This window comes from Ciconia boyciana, chromosome 21 (genome assembly GCF_034638445.1).
Source record: "Ciconia boyciana chromosome 21, ASM3463844v1, whole genome shotgun sequence".
NCBI lineage: Eukaryota > Metazoa > Chordata > Aves > Ciconiiformes > Ciconiidae > Ciconia > Ciconia boyciana.
Window position 1 is genome coordinate 7,161,238 of NC_132954.1, and position 18,520 is coordinate 7,179,757.

At 62.9% G+C, this 18,520-nt stretch overlaps 1 protein-coding gene across 1 annotated transcript in view; it reads right to left on the bottom strand.

Moving 5' to 3' along the window:
- The window catches only part of COL8A2 (collagen type VIII alpha 2 chain), a 35,714-nt gene extending 17,194 nt beyond the window's left edge, over positions 1–18,520 (bottom strand). Inside the window, exon 1 of the mRNA XM_072885266.1 lies at positions 18,241–18,520. The gene's annotated coding sequence lies outside the window, so the exon portion shown is untranslated. The remainder of the gene's footprint in view (positions 1–18,240) is intronic.

Here is an 18,520-nt window from a genome sequence, read left to right on the forward strand (position 1 = left end):
GGCCGTGGCCGGAGCCGAGGGTGACCACGGGGGCGAAGCCATCCCCAGGGAACAGCGAGCACCGCGGCGTTTGGGGACGTGGACAGAGACCTCTGGGTCTGCACTGGTTTGGACCCGGGTCTGGGTGGAAAACCCTGGCCCGAAGCAGCAGAAACGCCAGGTTTCTGCCCCGGACACGGGGCTCAGCTGGCTCACCGATCCCCAGGGCACCGTGGTCCCCTCGCCGAAACACAGTTGGGCTGTCTCCCCCAGGCGCACACGGAGGCGAGCGAGACCCAAGGGACATGTTCCGCCCCTCGCCCCAGCCCCGACGGAGGGTTTCTGCGCCCCGAACTCCCCGGTCCCGTCCTCCTCCCCCCGCCAGCCTCGGCTCCACCGAAATACCAGACTGTGCGCAGCATTAATAGCAGGGTTGCCTGCCAGGTGCATAGTTTGACCAGTCGGATCATACATGCCAAACCACAGGTATTTTATGAGACGTTTCCTGTTATGAAGACATTTTTGTGGGGATTCATTTTTTTCTTCCCCTCTTCTTCCCCTCTCCTCCTCCTCCTCCTCCTCCCGGTGGGACAGTGGCCTGCCTGGGGGGCAGCGGCAATGCCGTCCCTGATAGCCAAAAGATGGAGCAGAGGTGGAGGGCCAGAGCTGGAGCGTACGGCGAGGATGGCAGTGCCGGAGAGTCCCGTCCCCTTCACCACCCCGGCAGCCGCCAGGCAGGGTCTGGACCCCTCTCCTGGGGTCTGTGCAGGCGCAGCGGCAGGGGTCCGAATTGCCGCCTGAGCCCCGGCCTGTGCCACGACCTGAGCGCAGCCTCTCAGTCCTGGTGCGGGGTGCGGAGCATCTGCCCAGACACCCTGGGGAGGGACGCGGGCTGCGAGCCCCAGCAAGCTGCAGCAGCTTCAGGGCATCGCTCCCCACGGGACGCGTGTCGGCTCCGTCAGCCAAAGCAGCCCTGCCCCAGGGACGCATCAGCTCTGGTGGGAAGCGGACGGTGTTTGCCCGGGGTCCGTGGGTCAGACGCCGCTTTGCCCTCGCAGCTCCTGCGCAGAAACAACGTTTTCTAATGCAATGGGTATTTTGCAAAGAAATCTGCTAAGCCGGGAGGGACCCGCAGAGAGCGATTCCCATCTCAGGGAATTTGCAGGCAAGTGGCCATCAACCGCAGACATTTAAACTTCCAGCCTCGTGCTGGGGTCACCGGCTTAATTATAATGAGCTGTGGTCCAGGCCAGAGCCTTCTGGGGCAGGGGTGCTCAGAGGGGCTGGGGCAGCTCGCCTGGGGGGCTGCTGCCCGTGCCGCGGGCCGGGACGTGTGGGGCAGGGATGCCCCAGAGACCTCCCGGGTCCCCATCCACGCTGTCCCCGCCGAGAGCCGGGGCGACGGCGCAGCACAGAGCAGCCTGGCGCTGCTGGAGCCCGTTGCACCCGCGCCAGCACCACGGGGGATGCGATTCCTGCGCCCGAGTGAAGGCAGCGGCACTACGGCTGCTCCAGCCCCGGTCCACGCGCCCCGTGGGAAGGGAACCCCCGTGAAGGGGGCTGTGGGCAATCGAGGAGCAGTGGGAGCCCATAACAGCATTAGGGGAGCCGCTGCCGTGGGGAGCCGCTGGCGGGGCCAGGAGCCCTGCGGTGGCTTCAAAGCTCGCTTGGGAGGACCTTGCCCTAAGCCGGGCATCTCTTCCCTTCTTTCCAAGGCACCCATGGCAAGTGCAGCAGCATTTTCAGCCACTTCCTCGGCACCTAACGAACCACCATCGGAGAGAAATTTGGGGAAGGGGATGGAGTGGGCCAGAAATGCCTGAGCTGCCGAGAGCGAACAGGGGGAGAGGTCTGAACCCGGGGACGTTCATGCCTCAGTGGATTAGGTTTTAAGCGGCGAGCGGCCGCTCTGCAGGACCGATCCATGTGACCGTGTCCAGGAGCTTCTCCTGCCCCAGACCCCAACGCCACCGTCCCAGCCCCTCCGTTCATCAGCCCCGACGCCCGGCCCTCCTCTCGCCACCTGCAAGAACCCCCACAGCAGCTCCGGTCACAACAAGGAGCCTCGACGGCAGCGCCTGCCCTCCCGCAGGACGGACACGCTTCGTCCATCGTGGCCTCGTGCCACAGGCTCCTGAGCAGCGGGAGCGTGCGGGTTCAGCAGCTCCCAAGCTGGCTCCCGGTGTCCCCGGGAGAGCTGGTGCCGCTGGTCGGCAGCTCGTTCCCCGGCACAGCGTTACCACCGCAGCGTCCCCTGCACCGTTGTTTTCCCGGGCTGAGCACCGCTGCTCCTCACCAGCGCCGCCCTCCGCCGCTCTCCCAGCTGCCCAGATACGACGGCAAATTTGTGAGCTGCCACGAAAACTTCTCGTGTGCGAAACGCCAAGGAACATAACCCCGGCCTCCGCCCCCGCCAGCGAGCCTGGCTGCCCGGGATGGGAAACTGCCTTGCAGTGTTTATCCTAACAGTCATTTTATTTTAATGTCAGGGGTTGAAATCCTGTCTCCCTGGTTTTGCTGGGTCCTTTGATCTCCGTTTCCTCTCCTCTTCCAGCTTTTTAGCAACACCCCCAGGTGAGCCTGCGTGCGCCCGGCTGGTGCCCGCGCTCCCACTCGCCCTCGCTGTGCACGTCCTCCGCAAAACCCCTCTGCGACAACGCGCCTGTGAAACCAGCTTCGCCCGCAGAGCAGCATTTCCTTGGGGTTTCAGCATTTGGGGGGCAACCCCAGAGGCCGGTTCCCGGCCCTCAACAGGGCAAGACGCCGGAGGGGGCACCCCTGGCTGCACCAGCCTCCCCCCCATCCCCTGCAAACCCTCCCGGCGTGACCGCTCCTCGGCCGCCACCGCTCCCCATCCCAGCAGGTCGGTCCCAGCCCTTGGGGACCGGGTCGCCCGCGTGCCTCTGCACAACGTGGCCGCAGGTGACGGGGACCTGCCCGGCCCCGCCTGCCAACGGTCAACCCGGGCAGGTACGGTGCTGCCAGTGGGGTCCGGGCACAGGGTCCCCGCACCGCCGCGTCCCCGAGCTGGCTGCTGCGCCGCTTCTGGGGTTAGCAGGGGGAGAATATTGTTTGTGCTTCTCTAATATCTGCCTTCTGTTTTGCATTTGCTGTTTCTTCAAAGATAGGGAGCCGCCTCTGCCAAGATTCCTGAGGAGATATCCTCAGCAATGCTGACCATGCTCCCCACCGCACTCAAAGAAAACAAATGTCAGGCCAAGGATTGATATGAAATAGTTTAAAAATGAGAAAAAGCTGCCTTAGAGCTAGGTTTACATTAAAATAAATTTCAGGAGCGGGAGCCTCGGCTGCATCCCTCCCCGGCGGGCGGGTGGTGCGGGGGGATAGGGTTACCTGCCAGGGCGGTGCCGCGGCCCTGCCCGCTCCGAAAGCTGCCCTCGCCTCGGCGGCATGCGGCCCGGCACCGGCTGCTGCCTGCCTGCGCCACGGGGGCTCGCTGGGGCGAGATGTCGCTCCCCGGGCACAGCGGGGCGGCACAGGGGTCCCGGTCCCCGGTGCTTCCCACCGACACCCCTTCGGGCAGCGCGGGCACCGTGACCCTCCTCCCCCCATTTGCTCAGCAAATCCCCCCCACAGGGTGGTCGCTAGCCCCCGTGCCATCCCCCACCTTGCCTGGGTCCCTTCCCGGGGTCTCCCCGGCGCAGTGCCCAGGGCAGAGCATCCCACCGGGGACCGGTACCTGCTGGGCACGGGTGCAGCGTCAGGGCGGGCAGCAGCAGAACCAGGCGAGCTGGCGTGGCACAGCGGGAGGAGGCCTGGGGGCTGCACCCCTCTAGCTGGTGGGGCCCCTGGCCCGCCCTGCCCTTGCCGTGCCCCAGGAGGTGGCTGACAAGCCCAGCCTTGGCTCGGGGCTCTCAGGGGGTTAAAGCGTGTGACTTCGCTGCGCTCTCAATTAAGCCAGTAAAGAAAATGAGCGGCAGCTTCTCTCTGGACAGTGGGGGCTCCCGGCAGGACCCGCATCCCCAGCTGCTGCAGCCTGAACCTTCTCCATCCGCTGCCCCAAGCACCCCATCCCTGTCCCCGTCCCCGTCCCCATCCCATCCCATCCCTGTCCCTGTCCCTGTCCCCGTCCCCATCCTGTCCCATCCCATCCCATCCCATCCCATCCCACCCCATCCCCATCCCCATCCCCTGCTGCCCCTGGGGCCATGCACCATAAAGGAGCTTTTTCTGGCACGGCAGCATATTCACACCCCGGCGAGGGGACGGAGCATGCGCTTTTCAGGCAGTATTTATGTTATTTTATTTAATTTAATTTATGTGAGCTGATGCGAGATCCCTGCAAGCCTGAGGTGTTCAGTGGAAACTCTGACAAGACGCTACCATAAGCTGTGCTCCTGCCGCCCGGCCAGCGCTGGCCCCGCACTGCCGGCTTGGATTTCAGATTTTCCTCCGCGCTCTGTAATGACCGTTTCGGCGGGGCCGGCACAACGGTGGGTGCAGAGCCTCTGCAGGCTGCGCTCCCGGGGCTCTGCAGCACCCCGAGGCTCCACGCACCGATCCCAGCGCCGCTCCGGCTGTGGGCAGCCCCCACGCCGCCCCCCAGCACGTGCCTCTCCCTCAGGATGGACATGGGTTGTGTAAAATCAGGCTGATTTTTTCCCAGAATTTTGTTTGGAAAAAATTTGTCCAACGCTGTCACAAGATGTTTCAACATCGCTGAATCAGCTGCTTTGATTTTTCAATTTGAAATTTTTATTTTTTTTTTTAGTTCCCACATTTCCTTTGTCTTGGAGCCGAAAGCCTCACAGGGAACTCTAGCGGCCCCGTTTTCCTGGGGATTATGCCAAAACCCCCGTTCCCCACCAAGCCCCGTGGCCGAGGCGGCAGCAAGTCCCATGGGGCAGCCCCGCTCCCCTCCTCGCCCAGGGTTCCCAGGGCTCGGCCAGCCGGGTGCCGTGTCCCGGGGGACACGGGGCCGCTCACCGTTCCCACGTCCACCATCTGTATTTGCCATAAACAATGAGCTTTCAACCTCAAGTAATGCCAATGTGCCGCTACCCCAAGCCACAATCTTATTACCAGGCTCCTAATTTCTAGTGCAATCGAGTATCTCGTTTAAGCTGCTTTAAAGGGTTCCAGATCCCCCCTGCCTGCTCCTGGCTGGACCCCTGCACCCACAAACATGTTCGCCTCCTGCTGCCTCTGCTTCTCCTGACGCGGCACCATCCAGCAGAGCTGCCCTGCCCGGGGGCACACGGTGCCCTGCGGAGCAGCCGGAGGTGGCTGGACCCGGACTGCACCGAGGCACCTGCCTGGAGGAAAATGGGATGGATTTCGGGTGCCCCAGACCGTCCCAGGGGAAAAACCGCTTCTGGACCCCGGTCAGGGGAAGGAGCGGCAGGAGCAGCCGGGACAGCACCGGGAGCGAGCCGGCTGGGAAAGGCACCGAGGAGCCAGTGACCTTCGCAGGCCCCGGGGCTCGGGAGCACCAGGGCCAGCCCTGCGTCCCCGCAGGGCGCAGAGCACTTGCCTGGGGTCTCTCTGTCACCATCGGCCCTTTGCCAAGCAAAACTGGGGACCTGGAGTTCAAGCACCAGTGGAAATCAGTGCAGAATATACAGAATACCTTCTGAGTGCAACTTATTTATTTCTGTTAGAGATGCCAGCCCTCAGACAGACACGCAGCCGGAGGCGCTCCAGGCTGTCCCCGCGTCCCCGTGTCCCTGCAGTCTCCTGGGGACACGTTTTGCTGGAGGAAGGGACGGAGCCTGCAGTGGTGACGGTGCAAGGGCCGTGCCCCACGGCCCCGTCCCGGGAGCACCGGGGTGCGAAGCCGGGGACCGACTCGGGGGGGACGGGGAGGGCTGTGCCAGCCACCACGGCTGGCCGAGCTGGGTGCCGAGCCAAGGCCAGGGGACGCACTTATTACAAAATCTTTTGTTTAGGCTTCAAGCTGGAAAAACCTCCAGCTCCTCTTTTCCAGGCAGTTTTCCTCCAGGCTGGGTCATGTGGGAACCCACCTCCATCCCTGCTCGGGACCCGCCGCCCGAAGAGGGGCTCATCCTGCCCGAGGCCACGTGGGCCAGCGGCGGCACGGTGCTGAGCCTGGCAAGGAACCCCCCGCCTCTGCATGGGGGCACCCGCTCGTTTGGGCAGCGGCGCCGGGAGGCTGCCGTGGCACTCGGGAGGGGACTGGTTCCCAAGGGACCCCAGTGCCGATCCCGATTGTCCCCCGCGCCAGGGAGCAGACCCAGACCCGGGGAGCAGATCCCAAGCAGGGGAGCAGATCCCAAGCAGGGGAGCAGCCCTGACCCGGGGCAGGCGGGGGCACGTTGCTGCCTTCTAGGAAATGGTGGGCGCGTGGCAGCCCCGGCTCGGGCGAGCGCTGGGCGTCTGCTGCGGGTGCCGTGCTGCCACGCTCGCCTGGCATTTATGAGCGATGAAACATGGGGAAAAAATTAAATCGACCTATTCATCCCATTTTTCTAGAGCACAATTATTAAAAAAAAAAAAACAAACAACAAAAAGAGAAAAAAAACCCAAGAAACTCTTCAGCCTTCAACCCGGGAGCTATTGTGTGGGAACGGAGCAGGGAAAGGCTCTTGGAGGTGCTGGCCGGGCTGGGGCCAGCGCAGGGACGGAAGCGGGTAATGCCCCCCGATCCCTGCCCAGGGAGGGGTGACAGCCCCCCGGCCATGCCCACCGCGGGGGGCTCAGGGTGCACCCCAAATCTGCGCACCGAGAGGCTGGCAGGACCCACCCCGGGGACAGGCAGCACCAGCCTCGCTGCTGCAACGGAAATCACTGGAGCAAGCAGAGCTGGCTTGCAACCGCATGGAAGTCCTGGAGAGGCACGGGGCTCCGGAGGATCCCACCCCATCCCCAGCCGCCTGGCCAGGGCTCAGCCAGCCCCCGGCACGCCTACGGCGTGGCCGGGCTCCCGGGAGCCTTCCTGCACAAGCCCACGGACATTTTCCACCTCATTTACAGCAAAAGCATTAAAATGCTGTTTTCCGAAGGCACGGCACATTGAAATGCCAGGCCCTGGGTGGAATTTGGCAGGGGCCCAGTGGGATGACGGCTCCGGCCGCGGCTGGGTGCCGGGAACCCCCCAGTCCATGCTGGCCCTTGGCACGCCGCAGCCGGACCCCGAGGGAGGCACCGGGGTCTGCAAGGCCACTGCCGCCTCCGTCCGTCCCGGCACCCTGCGGGCAGGGCAGGCAGCGTCGAGCGGAGGCGGCTGGCGCGAGGAGCCCCGGACGGGGCCCTGCCCCTGCTCCTGGCTCCCGGCGCCGTCTCCTGCCCGCGCCGGGCTCCTTTTGTCGGGATGTTACGGCTGCTCCCTCCCACGGCCCCCGCTGGGCTCTGCCAGGGTCAGACCACGGCCCCGGCGAGCCGGGCTTCCTCCGCCAGCAGAAAGCAAACACCGCGCAAGGCCAACGTCCCACGGCCTCCAACCATCCCAGCCCGGGCCGGGCCAGCGCCGCTGTGAAAATGCGGCGTGCGGCCAGGCAGCACCGGGCACAGGGGATGAAGCTGTAAAGCCGGCGCTCTCCTCCCAGCTCTTCTCCATCAACTGGAGCCGGCCAAGGGGATGTTTTGCCACAGGCGATGTCCCCTCCGTGCAGTGCCCGGCACACGCCGTGCCCCGAGGCCGCTCCGCTCCTCTCGCAGGAGCGCGGCATCAGGTCCCCACCAGCGCTGGACCCCCTTCTCCACGACACACCGCATGCCTGCGCTGCCAGGGAGGTTTCCGCAGGCAAACCCAGCCCCGGGCGCAGCTGGTGCTGGCTCCTGGGGCATCCCTCCTCGCTGGGGGACGGCCAGTCCTGGGGCACACGTCCCACGGGGAGGCTGGTGGGAGCGGGGACACAGCCCGGCTGGCTGGGGCAGCCCGTCCCGGTGCTGCAGGAGCGGGGGGTGCCCGCCTGGCCACGGAGAGAGGCCCAGGGGCTGCTGTGCGAGGGCGGCCGGGATGGGAGTCGGGGAGAGGGGGAGCCCCGCTCCCACACCCAGCCCCAGGGCTGCCCCAGCGGACATCCCGGCCACGCGCGCCTTGGCGGGGCGGCAAGGCTATTTTGGGAGCTTTCAGCACCACCCAGAGAGGTGTCCGATGCTTTTATTTATAAACCCACTGGCTCCTGCCCAGCTCCAGCCAGCTCGCATGCAGGAAAAAGCCCAACGGAGCCAAGACAAACAGAGCCAGCAGCATCCCCGCATGGTAGGAGGTAACGCCGAGCGGGCCAAGGATGCTCCGGCTGAACCGCCCGGCCTCGGGCTGCCCGGCGGGACGGACATGCCTTGGCACCGCAGCCCCAGGGACGGGCTTCAACAGGGCCAAGGCTGCAGCTACGTCTGCGCAGCCGCCCTGGGCAGACCCGGATGGGCCAGGGCTGCCGTGGAGCAGGCGGGAGGCTGCCGGCAGGACCCCCACGTGCTGCCGCCAGCACAGGTCCTGGTCTCAGTGCCAGGGACCCGCGTGTGGGGCACAGAAGCGCCCATGCCCCACTCAGGGTGCTGCAGAGCTGCCGTGGGTGACTGCAGAACTGCAGCCGCCGTGGGACCCCTGATGCTGCGGCTGCCCCCTGCTTCCCCCCCTGCTCCCCAGGCACTTCGCCGGGACAGTCGGCCCCGCTCGCAGTCAGCGCTGAGGGATGCGGGGGGGAAGTACCTTAAATAGCGGCTGGGGCTGGGGCCAGAGCCCTCCTGCCCAAGGGCAGAGAGGGATGCAAGCTCCTGCAGCTCCCGCCAAGCTGCCGAGCTCCGGTGGCCGGAGGTGAGGGTAAGGGTCCAGGCCCGTCTGAGGGGGAAAAGGGGCTGCCCACGGATGGGGTCCCCCCGGCACTGGCTCCCCTGGCAGCGCAGCAACAGTCAGGTTATTGTCAGCATGCCGCCGGGGACACGAATGTGCCGGGAATTCAACAAACCCGGCGCTTTCTGCCTGTCCCACTGGCTTTCCCAGCCCAGGCTAATCCCGTAAGATGCCCTGTCAGCACAGCCGCAGCCCCGCAGCCTGCAAGGAGGGATGGCGGCTCCCGGCCCCCCCATCTCCCCCGGGCACGGTCCAGGGACAAAGGCGCTGCGGTGACACGGCCCCAGCGGCTCCCATCGGGCCCAAGGTGGGCGCAGACAAAGGCGCCGCGAGCGCCAGCTCCTGCCGCTTCAGCGACTTGGCTAATGGGGTCCATTTGCTGGGTAGTTCTTGGAATAACAAATTGTATCATCCAAAAAAGCAAAACCACAAAAGAGGATCGGCTTGCAGCCCAGCTCACAAAAGCCCCTTGTCTGGAGGCCCCCCGCGCCCCCCAATCTCCCGGAGAAAACTCGATTTAACCAAAATAAACAGCGCGCCCGGCCCTGCGCTCTCACGCTCTCCCCAGCAAACCGCGAGCGACACCGGTTCAACCTGATACCACGGCTGGCAAATTCGATTGCCCGGCTCACCGGGCACCGGGGCATCCCTGCCGGCCCCGGCTGTTCGGCTGTGCCATGCCATGCAGTGCCGGAGAGCTGCTGACCTCTCCTTCGCAGGTGCTTCATCTCGCCAGCACAAATGTACGGCTCAAAGCTGGATGGCTCCGGGGGGGCTCTGGGCACGGTGCAGACCGTCTGCCGCAGCCCGGGGGGCCGTCAGCTCCCCCTGCACTGTTGCAAACCCCATCTCCCGCTCCCTCCAGGTCAGCGGCAAACACGAAGAAGGAAAGGGCAGCCCTGGCTCCGGCATGGCTTGCGCAGGAGCAGGGAAGAGCGAGCCACGGACTGGCCTGCGGTGGGATGAAAGATGAGGCTTGACACCTGCTAAACCCTCTAATCCTCCTCTTGTTCACCACTATCGGCTCTCCAGCAGGCTTGGAGCCCACCAGCCGGGTGGGAGGCAGAGATTTATAGCAAGCGAGCCTCTCCGGAAGCGCCGGGGAGTGCGGCAGGGAGCGATCCCAGCCCGGCAGCAGGACCAGCAGGACAGACCCATTGGCTGCCTCCAGTTTCTAACTCCCGTGGGCCACGTCCCACGCCCGCACTCACGGCCGGACCCCGAGGTTGCCGGGGAAGCGTGCCCAGGGTCACAAGTGCCCGTTTGCATCCTAAGAGGACACGTTACAGGAGGTGCCCATCTGGGTCCTGTCCTGGGAGGCTGCGAGAGGGGGAAATGGCTGAAGGGAGGAGAGTTAAACCCCTTCCCAGTGGGGCTGCCCTCCAGATGGGATTTGGGGCTGTTCCACCAATTGGGATCAGACCCCAGGGAGCAAACCCCATCCCATGCCAAGAGCCCCCATGGCAGCCGGCCCCGCAGGGGTCTTGCTGTTGGACAGGTGCCCCCTGCCATGCCTCCAGCAGCCCCGCAACGAGGCGGACAGAGGTTTGCTTCTCCCACAGCCCTGGTCTTCACACCTTCACGTGCAGGGCAGGAGCACCGGCTGCCAGCCCCTGTCCAGGAGCTCCGCTCCAGCCCTGGCCTCCAGTGCTGGTCAGGTACCCCCAGCCCCAAAACTCACATGAATTATTTGCAACCTGTCACCTGAGCAAGTCTGCTTGGGTTTCAGGCCAGGTTTCACCCCTGAACCAGCTGCCACCAGCCAGGGGACTCAAACAGACGATTTGTGCCGCCCCATCCCACCCGTGCAGGATGCCACAGCCCACAGGCGCTGGGCTGGGAAACAGCCCGGCTGGCATTTGCCTGACCTTTGGGGATAAACACGCCTGAACTCCCACGGCCCCTGGGACTATCGGAGTCCCGTACCCAGCTGCGTCCAAGACGGTCGCTCCAGCATCTCCCTTCTTCCCAGCCGGATGCCCGGAGAAAGCCGAGGCCAGCAAGCTCTGGACCACGGGCGACCCCGCTGTCACGGCTCATCTGCCGCGGGTAATTCGCTGCCTGCCCGGCAGCGCTCTCGCTGCATTCCTGCCCTAAGTACCGCGGATTTGCTGCGCTTTATGAAAAACAAAAAGAATGTTTTAAATGAAATTAATTCTTACCAACCCAAGATTTCATAAAAGCGCTGCCCGGGCACGGTTTGGCACGGGCCCGCTCTTGTTCACTGTATTGGCCTTCCCCTGGGGGGGAGGAAAATACCAGACTTGGTATAAAATAATTACAAACTCATTGTATAGCTCTGCTTCTAACTGCTCGGAGGAGCTCTGGGGTCTCATCCTAGCTCATAGTTTATGTTCGGCAATAACATCACACGTGGTCTTTAAGAAAGAGCTATAGGAGAACACGTAATGGAAAAAAGCATCAGCGGACGTGCTGAGCAGCACCAAACGTGCCCCGGCTGGAGGAGCGGTGCCGGACACGTGAGCATCTCACATCGGGGCCGTGCCATCTGAGCCAGCACTTCCTAGCTGGCGTGGCACGGCACGGCACAGTGTTTGGCACGGACAAGGTCTGGTTGTGGCGCAGACGTTTCTGTGCCAGCGGTGGGAAGGGGCGAGCAGAGGTTTGGGAAGCGGGCACGGAGCCGCTGGTGCTCACTGCGGCCCCACCAGCTTCGTTTGGAGGCAGACGGGGGAACTGATGTGACGCTGCCTGGCTCTCTCTTTCATCTTTACTTTAAAAAGCCACTAAATTAAAACCACAAAGCCACCCAAGCCCCGAAGCAACTCTCTGCTGTCCCGCCGGCCCCCGCGCCGGGGATGCTCAGCAAGACGCAGCACTCACTCATGGCCAGAGCAGCTCGCAGCCGCCCTGACCTTGTTATTTATGTAACATAAAGCACTATTTTCATCTGTTCATGCATCGTCCACGAGCCGGCAGCCAAGACTCCCAACGTGACTCTCAGAGGTCCGTGGGCACGCAGCAGTCACTGGGCTCCAGGACCCTCGTGCCACCGTGGCGAGGGGGACACCCCAGCCCCAGCCCCAGCTGCACCCGAGGTGCCCGGGCACGGCCCTGCATCGCTCACGCTGGCCTGGTTCGTGGTCTGCTCTCAGTGCCCGGGCTGCTCACCCCGGGGGCTGCGGGCTCTGCCCGCCCGGCTGCAGCGGCTGGGTTTATCAGCCTGACCCCTTCGGGGCCCAAGGGACCTGAAATTAAAGGCAAAGAAAAGAGGAAAGTATCGCCGCTGTAATCCAAACCCAGGACCTTTGGGGATCTGCCTGTGGGTTGTGAGCGCCAGACTGGCAATATCAGGAAATATGAAGAAATAGCAATAAAAGTAGGCTTGTTTCTCTCCGCTGGCTGGCTGGCTTACAGGACACTGGAGCAGCTGAGAAATACCTTTCTGCAGTCATTGACAATGCATGTTTGAGGCTGAAAATATGCTTCTCTGGCAAAAGCCCACATATTTAACCCCGGTGGGCACCAGCAGCTCACCCCGCGGGTCCGGGACCAGGGCACCGAGGAGAGCAGCGGGATTTCACAACCTCCCTGGGCACGCCGGGGGACGTTGCTCTCGGCCGCTGACATCGAGCCGCTGAACAGTGAGCAGGATGCAAGGGCGATAAGCGGCAAGTGTTGAAATTAAAGCCACGCTGAAAGCAAAGGAACTGTTGCAGCTCCCCTCCGTGCCAAGCCTCCCACTGCCTTATCAGTGCTTCCCTGAAAAAGATGGCTGTGTTGTCCTGACATTAAATATTCTCTTTGCAGTGATCCATATCTCCTCCATTTCACTTGCAGCACCCAAATGCTCCAGCCCCGATGCACACCCTGGATTCACACTCTCGCCCCTCGGAGCTGAGCCTGGAGCAAAGCCAAAATCTCCAAAGAAAAAATGCAGCCAGAGCTTCCAAGTTTCGTGGTAAAACCACATGATTTTGATGGGAAGCCATAAATCAGTCCCAGGCTCTCTCAGCCTCCGGTAACTTCTTAAAACAAACCTGGGCTAAATTTTAGGGCTTGTAATGAAATCTGAAAGCAGGTGAATTGGCCGCAGGCTTTAAGCATCGCTGTAAGCGTTGTGCACAGAGCAGACTCAGCAGCTCTGGACGGCCCCGATCCTTGGCTGAATGGGCTCAGCTCTCCCTTAAAGACCAAAGCAACTTCCACCTTCTGCAGGTGTGAGGTTCACGTCTCTTTGCCTGAGAGCAGAAGAGCCCCGAGCACTGCTCCATCCCTGCAGCAGCACGGAGACCTGCCCGGCCCCACAGACGACACCCCGAGAGCGGGAGCAGGAAAGGAAACAGCCTCATAATGCAACGGGCAGGACCCATCTGCCCTGCCCTGCCCGCAACTCAGGCGCAGGGGATTTTGCAGCGAAAGGGGTAAATCCTCGCATGGCTGCAGGGATGAGGGCAGCTACGTGAGGTGGTCTGGCCACAGGGTCTTGGGTTTCGGTACAAAACAAAGAGAAGGCTCTTACTTGGCTAATGTGCCTCTGAAGAAAGGCTGTATCCTTGTTTGTTCCCACTGCTGCATTGTCTGCGGATAAAGACAGGGGACAGATCTCATCTGATACCAGCAATATCATCTCATCCATCTGGACAGGGCTCTTTACAAGACCCTGCTTTAGAATTTAGATCCCTGGGAACTTGGAAGGCAGCAGTGAAACAAAACCCTCCGCAAGAACAATAAAGAGGCTCTCGGCGACAGCCAGAGAGATCTGCAGGGCAGGCACAGGCAGCGCTGCGAGATCCCAGGGGTCCGGCATTGCTGGGCCGCTTGGGTTTGCCGCAGGTTTGCAGAACTCTGCTGGTTTGGGGGATTCCTGAGGCCGCATCCCATGCAGGGAAGGCAGAGCTTGTGCTGGGAGCACAGCACTTCAATGCCAAGAAACAGGGACTCAGTTTTTTGGTGCAAAGTATCCAAGCTGGGAAAACCCTCGCCTCCGCTTCTCTGCATCCACAGCAGGTGGACACCGAGACCATCGCCTTCCTCCCTGGCTGCTCCTCGCCAAGCCCTGTCCTGGACCGAGGCGCCTGGAAGAGCCTCTGAGGACAACCATCTCCAGATGGGCCAGAGGGACGGGCCCGGCCCCAGGGAAGGTCGCGGAGATGGGACCCGGCTGCTCTGCAGATTTTGGCTGCAGTTTCTGCCTGTGATCTGCAGCTTTGCTCCATGAACTCGGCTGACACCGGGACCGGGGGCCATAGGAGCGCTCCGCATTAACAGGCTGAGGGTACAGTAGAAACCCTCACGTAGCCGCCTTCGGCTCCTTTTTCCTCCCACCTCATTTTTAATGGCACCCATCTCCCACCTGCAGCACCGGGGCCAAGCTCGGGAGCTCTGCAGGGAGGCAGCAGCCAGCGGGGGCTGCGGAGTCCCCGGTGGGATGCTCCTGCGAGGACAGGGGGTACAGGGCAGAAGGTGGCCCTGGCAAAGGGTCTGGCTCCTGCAGCTCCTTGGGAGCAGCTGAGCGATGCCCGTGGGTGAGCCGGGCTTTGCAGAGCAGAGCAGAGCATCCCACCCCGCCGGCCGCGCCGGCCCCTGCGCCCCCCCGACCCCGCGCAGATGTTTCCCGGTGCGCTGCCAGCCAGCCAGCCAGGAGGGCCCTTCTCGGCCGGACTGGATCTCATCGCTTTGAAGTTCAGAGCCGACGCGCGGGGTTACACAGCCAGCCCAGACAGCCCTGGGGAAGAGGCCAGGCGGCCAGGGATGTGACTCAGGAACGGCTCCGGCGACAAGGGGAAAAGGAAAACTGGTTTATTATGTCTGTGCCGGCATCCAAGTCGCCACGCAAGGGAAGCAGTGTGCGGCTAAGCCCTGACCGAGAGCCCGGGAGAGGCCGGGGCAGCCAGCGGCGTGGGGTGTCACCCCGGCTTCGCCTGCTGCTCCCGCGGGCTCCGCTCCCACGGGATTGCGGCAGGACGCAGCCAAGTTTCCAGCAGCACCCAGCCCCTCTCCCCAAAATGTCCAGGACAGAGAGCAATGGTAGAGGCACGGGGAACCCCTGGGTGCAAAGGAGGGAGTGGGTGCAAGTCAATGCCCCCCTCCACCTTTGTTAAGGCAGTTAATTTGCCTCTCTAATTAGCCGGTGGCTGAGCGCAGGGGGGAGTGGGGAGGCTCAGAGCCCTGCCTGTGCCCAACAGAGCCGACAGCCTGCACCCCCTCCCAGAGGGAAGGAGCTGGGAGGGAGAAACTGGGGGAAGACAAATGCAATTCAGCGTCTTTTTATCCCTCCCCCTCCTGAACTATTAGGTTTTATTGTCACAGACGTTTTCTTTAGCACCGGGGAATGGAAACTCTGCTGCTTCCCAGGCTGCGGACAAGCTGAAACAAGAGAGAATGACAGAGGGAGTGTGTGCGGATGGGAAGGGACCGGCCCCACGTGCCCTCTCCACCGGGGTTAATGCCTTTTGCAGGTGCCGTTGCCCAAATCCCCTCGATCTAGCATTCCCCCGGCTCGCAAGGAGCCCGGCTGCTGCACGGGCAGAGGGGAGACGCGTGGGGCCCGGGGCCCACGGAGGCAGTTTTATTGCTCACATCTCAGATCCCAAGAGGAGACAGAACATTAAAACCAGGCGTTTTTATCTAAACTTCACAGGAAAGGCTGTGCTGCCCGCCAGCAGCCGAGCGCTCGGATGCACCACACAGCGCCTGCGTCCCGTGATGGATCAGCTCTGAAAACAACACCCTGCTAATCTTCCTCCCCAGCAGCCATAAAACTGTCTTCCCAGTTCCTTCGGAGAGGATTTACAGCGGCTCAAAGCATCCCGGAGCGGCTGGCAGAGGCGAGAGCCCCCCACGGGTGCTGGCCCCACACCTGAGGTGCATCCTGGCAGCGGGGCGATGCCCCCGTGCCTCTCGGCTGCCGGCTGCTCCGCCTTATTTCCCCCCAAACTAACGCTCCCCAGCAGGGACTTGGCAGCCCCCCCACAGCACGTCAGTGCCCCCAGGGCCATGCCTGGCCCCCGGAGCCTCTCGCCAGGGTCCCAGCCCGGCTGCCCCGGGCAGCACCCTCCAAAAGGCCCAGGAGGGGAAGGGGTTTCTCGGCGCTGAAACAGGCACAGCCGCTGCGGAGCAGCTGATGGAGGGGCACCCGCTGGTGCCAGGCACGTGAAGTCTTCCCGCAGCTCCTGCGAGGCAGGGATGCTCGCACGGCCCGTCCCTTCGCTGGGCTGGCGTGCGGCCCCCGTGATGGGGAGCGGACGGGGCAGGGCTCTGCCCCGAAAGGCACAGCCTGCAGTTTTGGTCACAGCCTTGGTGACCGTCCCACGAGCGGTGAAACGCGAGGGGCAGCATCTCACCCAGCCACGGGCTCCTTGAGACGGGGCTGCTTCCAGCCCCAGGGGCTTTCTGGGCGCATGACCCACGGGGGTCCAAACCCCTGTGGGGCCAAGCGCTGGGGGCCACCCCGCGACCCCCGGGCACAGCCCGCGCCGGGCCCCTCCGGCCGCTGAGAAAACACCGAGCAACGCTTACAGCGCTGGGCAGTGGGAGCGAGAGGGCTGCCCCCGCGCTCCCCCCGCACTGTATCCGAGTGGGAAACCAAAAACCCGACACAAGGCGAGCTGTGCTGAGCCCCTGCCAAGAGCCATGGACAGAAATATCCTTGATTTCACCAAGGTGTGAATAACTTTTGACACTTCTAGGGCTTATTGCCTTAAAAAAATCCCCCAGCAGTCCCCATTCACACTCCACAGGACTGTGTTTCATATGAATGGAATATATGAATCACTGTAAAGAATTTAAATGCTTCCCCGTACAAAGAAAAGCTCTCTCCCCGCCTCTGCTATTGCGGCCGGGCTCCGCGCAGCCTAAAACAAAGGCATGGCAGGAGATGGGGACAAATCCCTATCACCAAACCGCTGCTTCTGCAGGGCAGCTCGGCGGCCAGGGACAGACTGGGCTTTTGGTTCGAGCCAGGCAGCGGGGGCAGAGCCGGGTGCCCTCCACCACTTCAACCCCTAACCAACTCCTGTGGCTACAGCACTCGTGTTTTCCGAAATCCCAATGGGCTCCTGACAGCTCCCGGGTTCACGTCTTCCGTGCACCTTTCACGTTTTGGCTCAGCACCCACCCTGAAACCCCAACTTTCAGATTGGAACAAATAAAGAAAATCGCTTTATTTCCATTCCTCTGCCCAAACACGCCGGAGCAATCCGCTGTCCCGCTGTCAGGGGGGATCGGGTCAGCCTGGCTGATGGAAACCGGGTGATTCCTCCTGCGAGAATCTCTCCTGTTTTTTTAGCAGTTTGGTTTTTGCTGCTTCTTTTCCCCCCTGGGCAACGGGGCGAGGAGGAAAAATGTAATTCAAAGCCTGGCGCAGCCTCGCTGGGTTTCCAGCTGTGATGTTTCCCCTGGCATCGCTGCCTCAGCTCTGTGCACGCGGTCGCGTCCGCAGCCCCGGCAGCGCGAGGGAAGCCAAGACGGGGCTCCAGGCACCCGGTTTGTGTTCGGTCCCTCAAAGAGCAGAGACAGAGGCAGAAAACCCAAGCGTGGCCAGGGACAGCCCCGGGAGCCCCCAACTCCCACCGCCCACCGCGGCACTGCCCCTGCCCGGGGGCTCACAGCCACCGGCCTCGCCGCCAGCTCAGTGTCCTAAATTCGTAGGATCCGGCTCTGAAAGGAGCAGCTTTGTTTCCCAGTGTCCCTCACAGACGGATCAGAACTGCATTTTTACAGAAGCAATAAAAATCCCAGGAATTCACCGGCCTTATGATTTATTAAACATGTTCCTTATAGCAAAGCTGCCCATAGATGAGAAAATATCTCCGGTAGGTTATTGCCTCGCCTGGGGCTACCGTACAGGGGGGATCTTTCCTGGCTTATTGGGAACGTTCAAAGCTGGGGAACCTGGTAGATCAGGAGCCAATTAACAGCAACGCTCTTAAAAAAAACAAATAAAATAAGCACCTTGTATTTCCCAAGGTGTTTGTGGAAGGAGCCGCGGCGACCTGCCCTGATCCTGCCGGTACCCGGGAACCGGTGGGTGCAGATGTTTGCAGCCGCGGGAGGGGACAACCTCCCAGCGGGACCAGGGCGTCGAGCTGCGCCGACGTGCCAGCAGCAGCGATCCCAAAGGTCACGGCACTGTCCCCAAAACACTTTTGTTCTCACAACCGTATTTTGTAACAGCAGAAAGAAAGGTCTGAATGTTAGGAGACGGCTCAGCCTGATTCCCGAACGCGGCAAAGCCTCTGGGTACGACTCACTGGAAAAGGCGCGGGATTAAAGTGGGTCAGGGGAAAAAGAGGGGATGACAAAAGGGAAAAAGAAATAAAGACAAGCATGCGGGCGAGGACCTCGCCTGGAGAGAGGCGTGTGGAAGCGTCCTTGCCGGACTCCTCTCTGCACGGGGAAAAGCAATCGGCACCGCAGGGACTCCCGGCTGGACGTTAAAGCGGTTTCCTCCCGTCCCAGCCCGGCGCGACCCGCGCGGTTCGCCCAGGGGAGCGGGGAGCGGGGGCCCGCGGAGCCCTTACCTCGGCGGAGCGCGGGCAGGCGGCCGGGGCTGGCGCCGGCGGGCAGCGGGCGAGGCGGGACGGGACGGGCCGGGCCGGGCCGGGCCGGGACGGGCCGGGCACCCCCGCGGCGGGGCGGAGCGGGCGGGCGGGCCGGTGCGGGGCGGAGCGGAGCGGAGCGGAGCCGGGAGGTGCGGAGCGGAGCGGAGCGGAGCGGAGCGGGGCGGGCAGCGCGGGGCCGGGCCGGGTCCCGCTGGCTGCTGCGATTTCTTCCTTTTCCCTCTTTTTTTTTTTTTTTTTC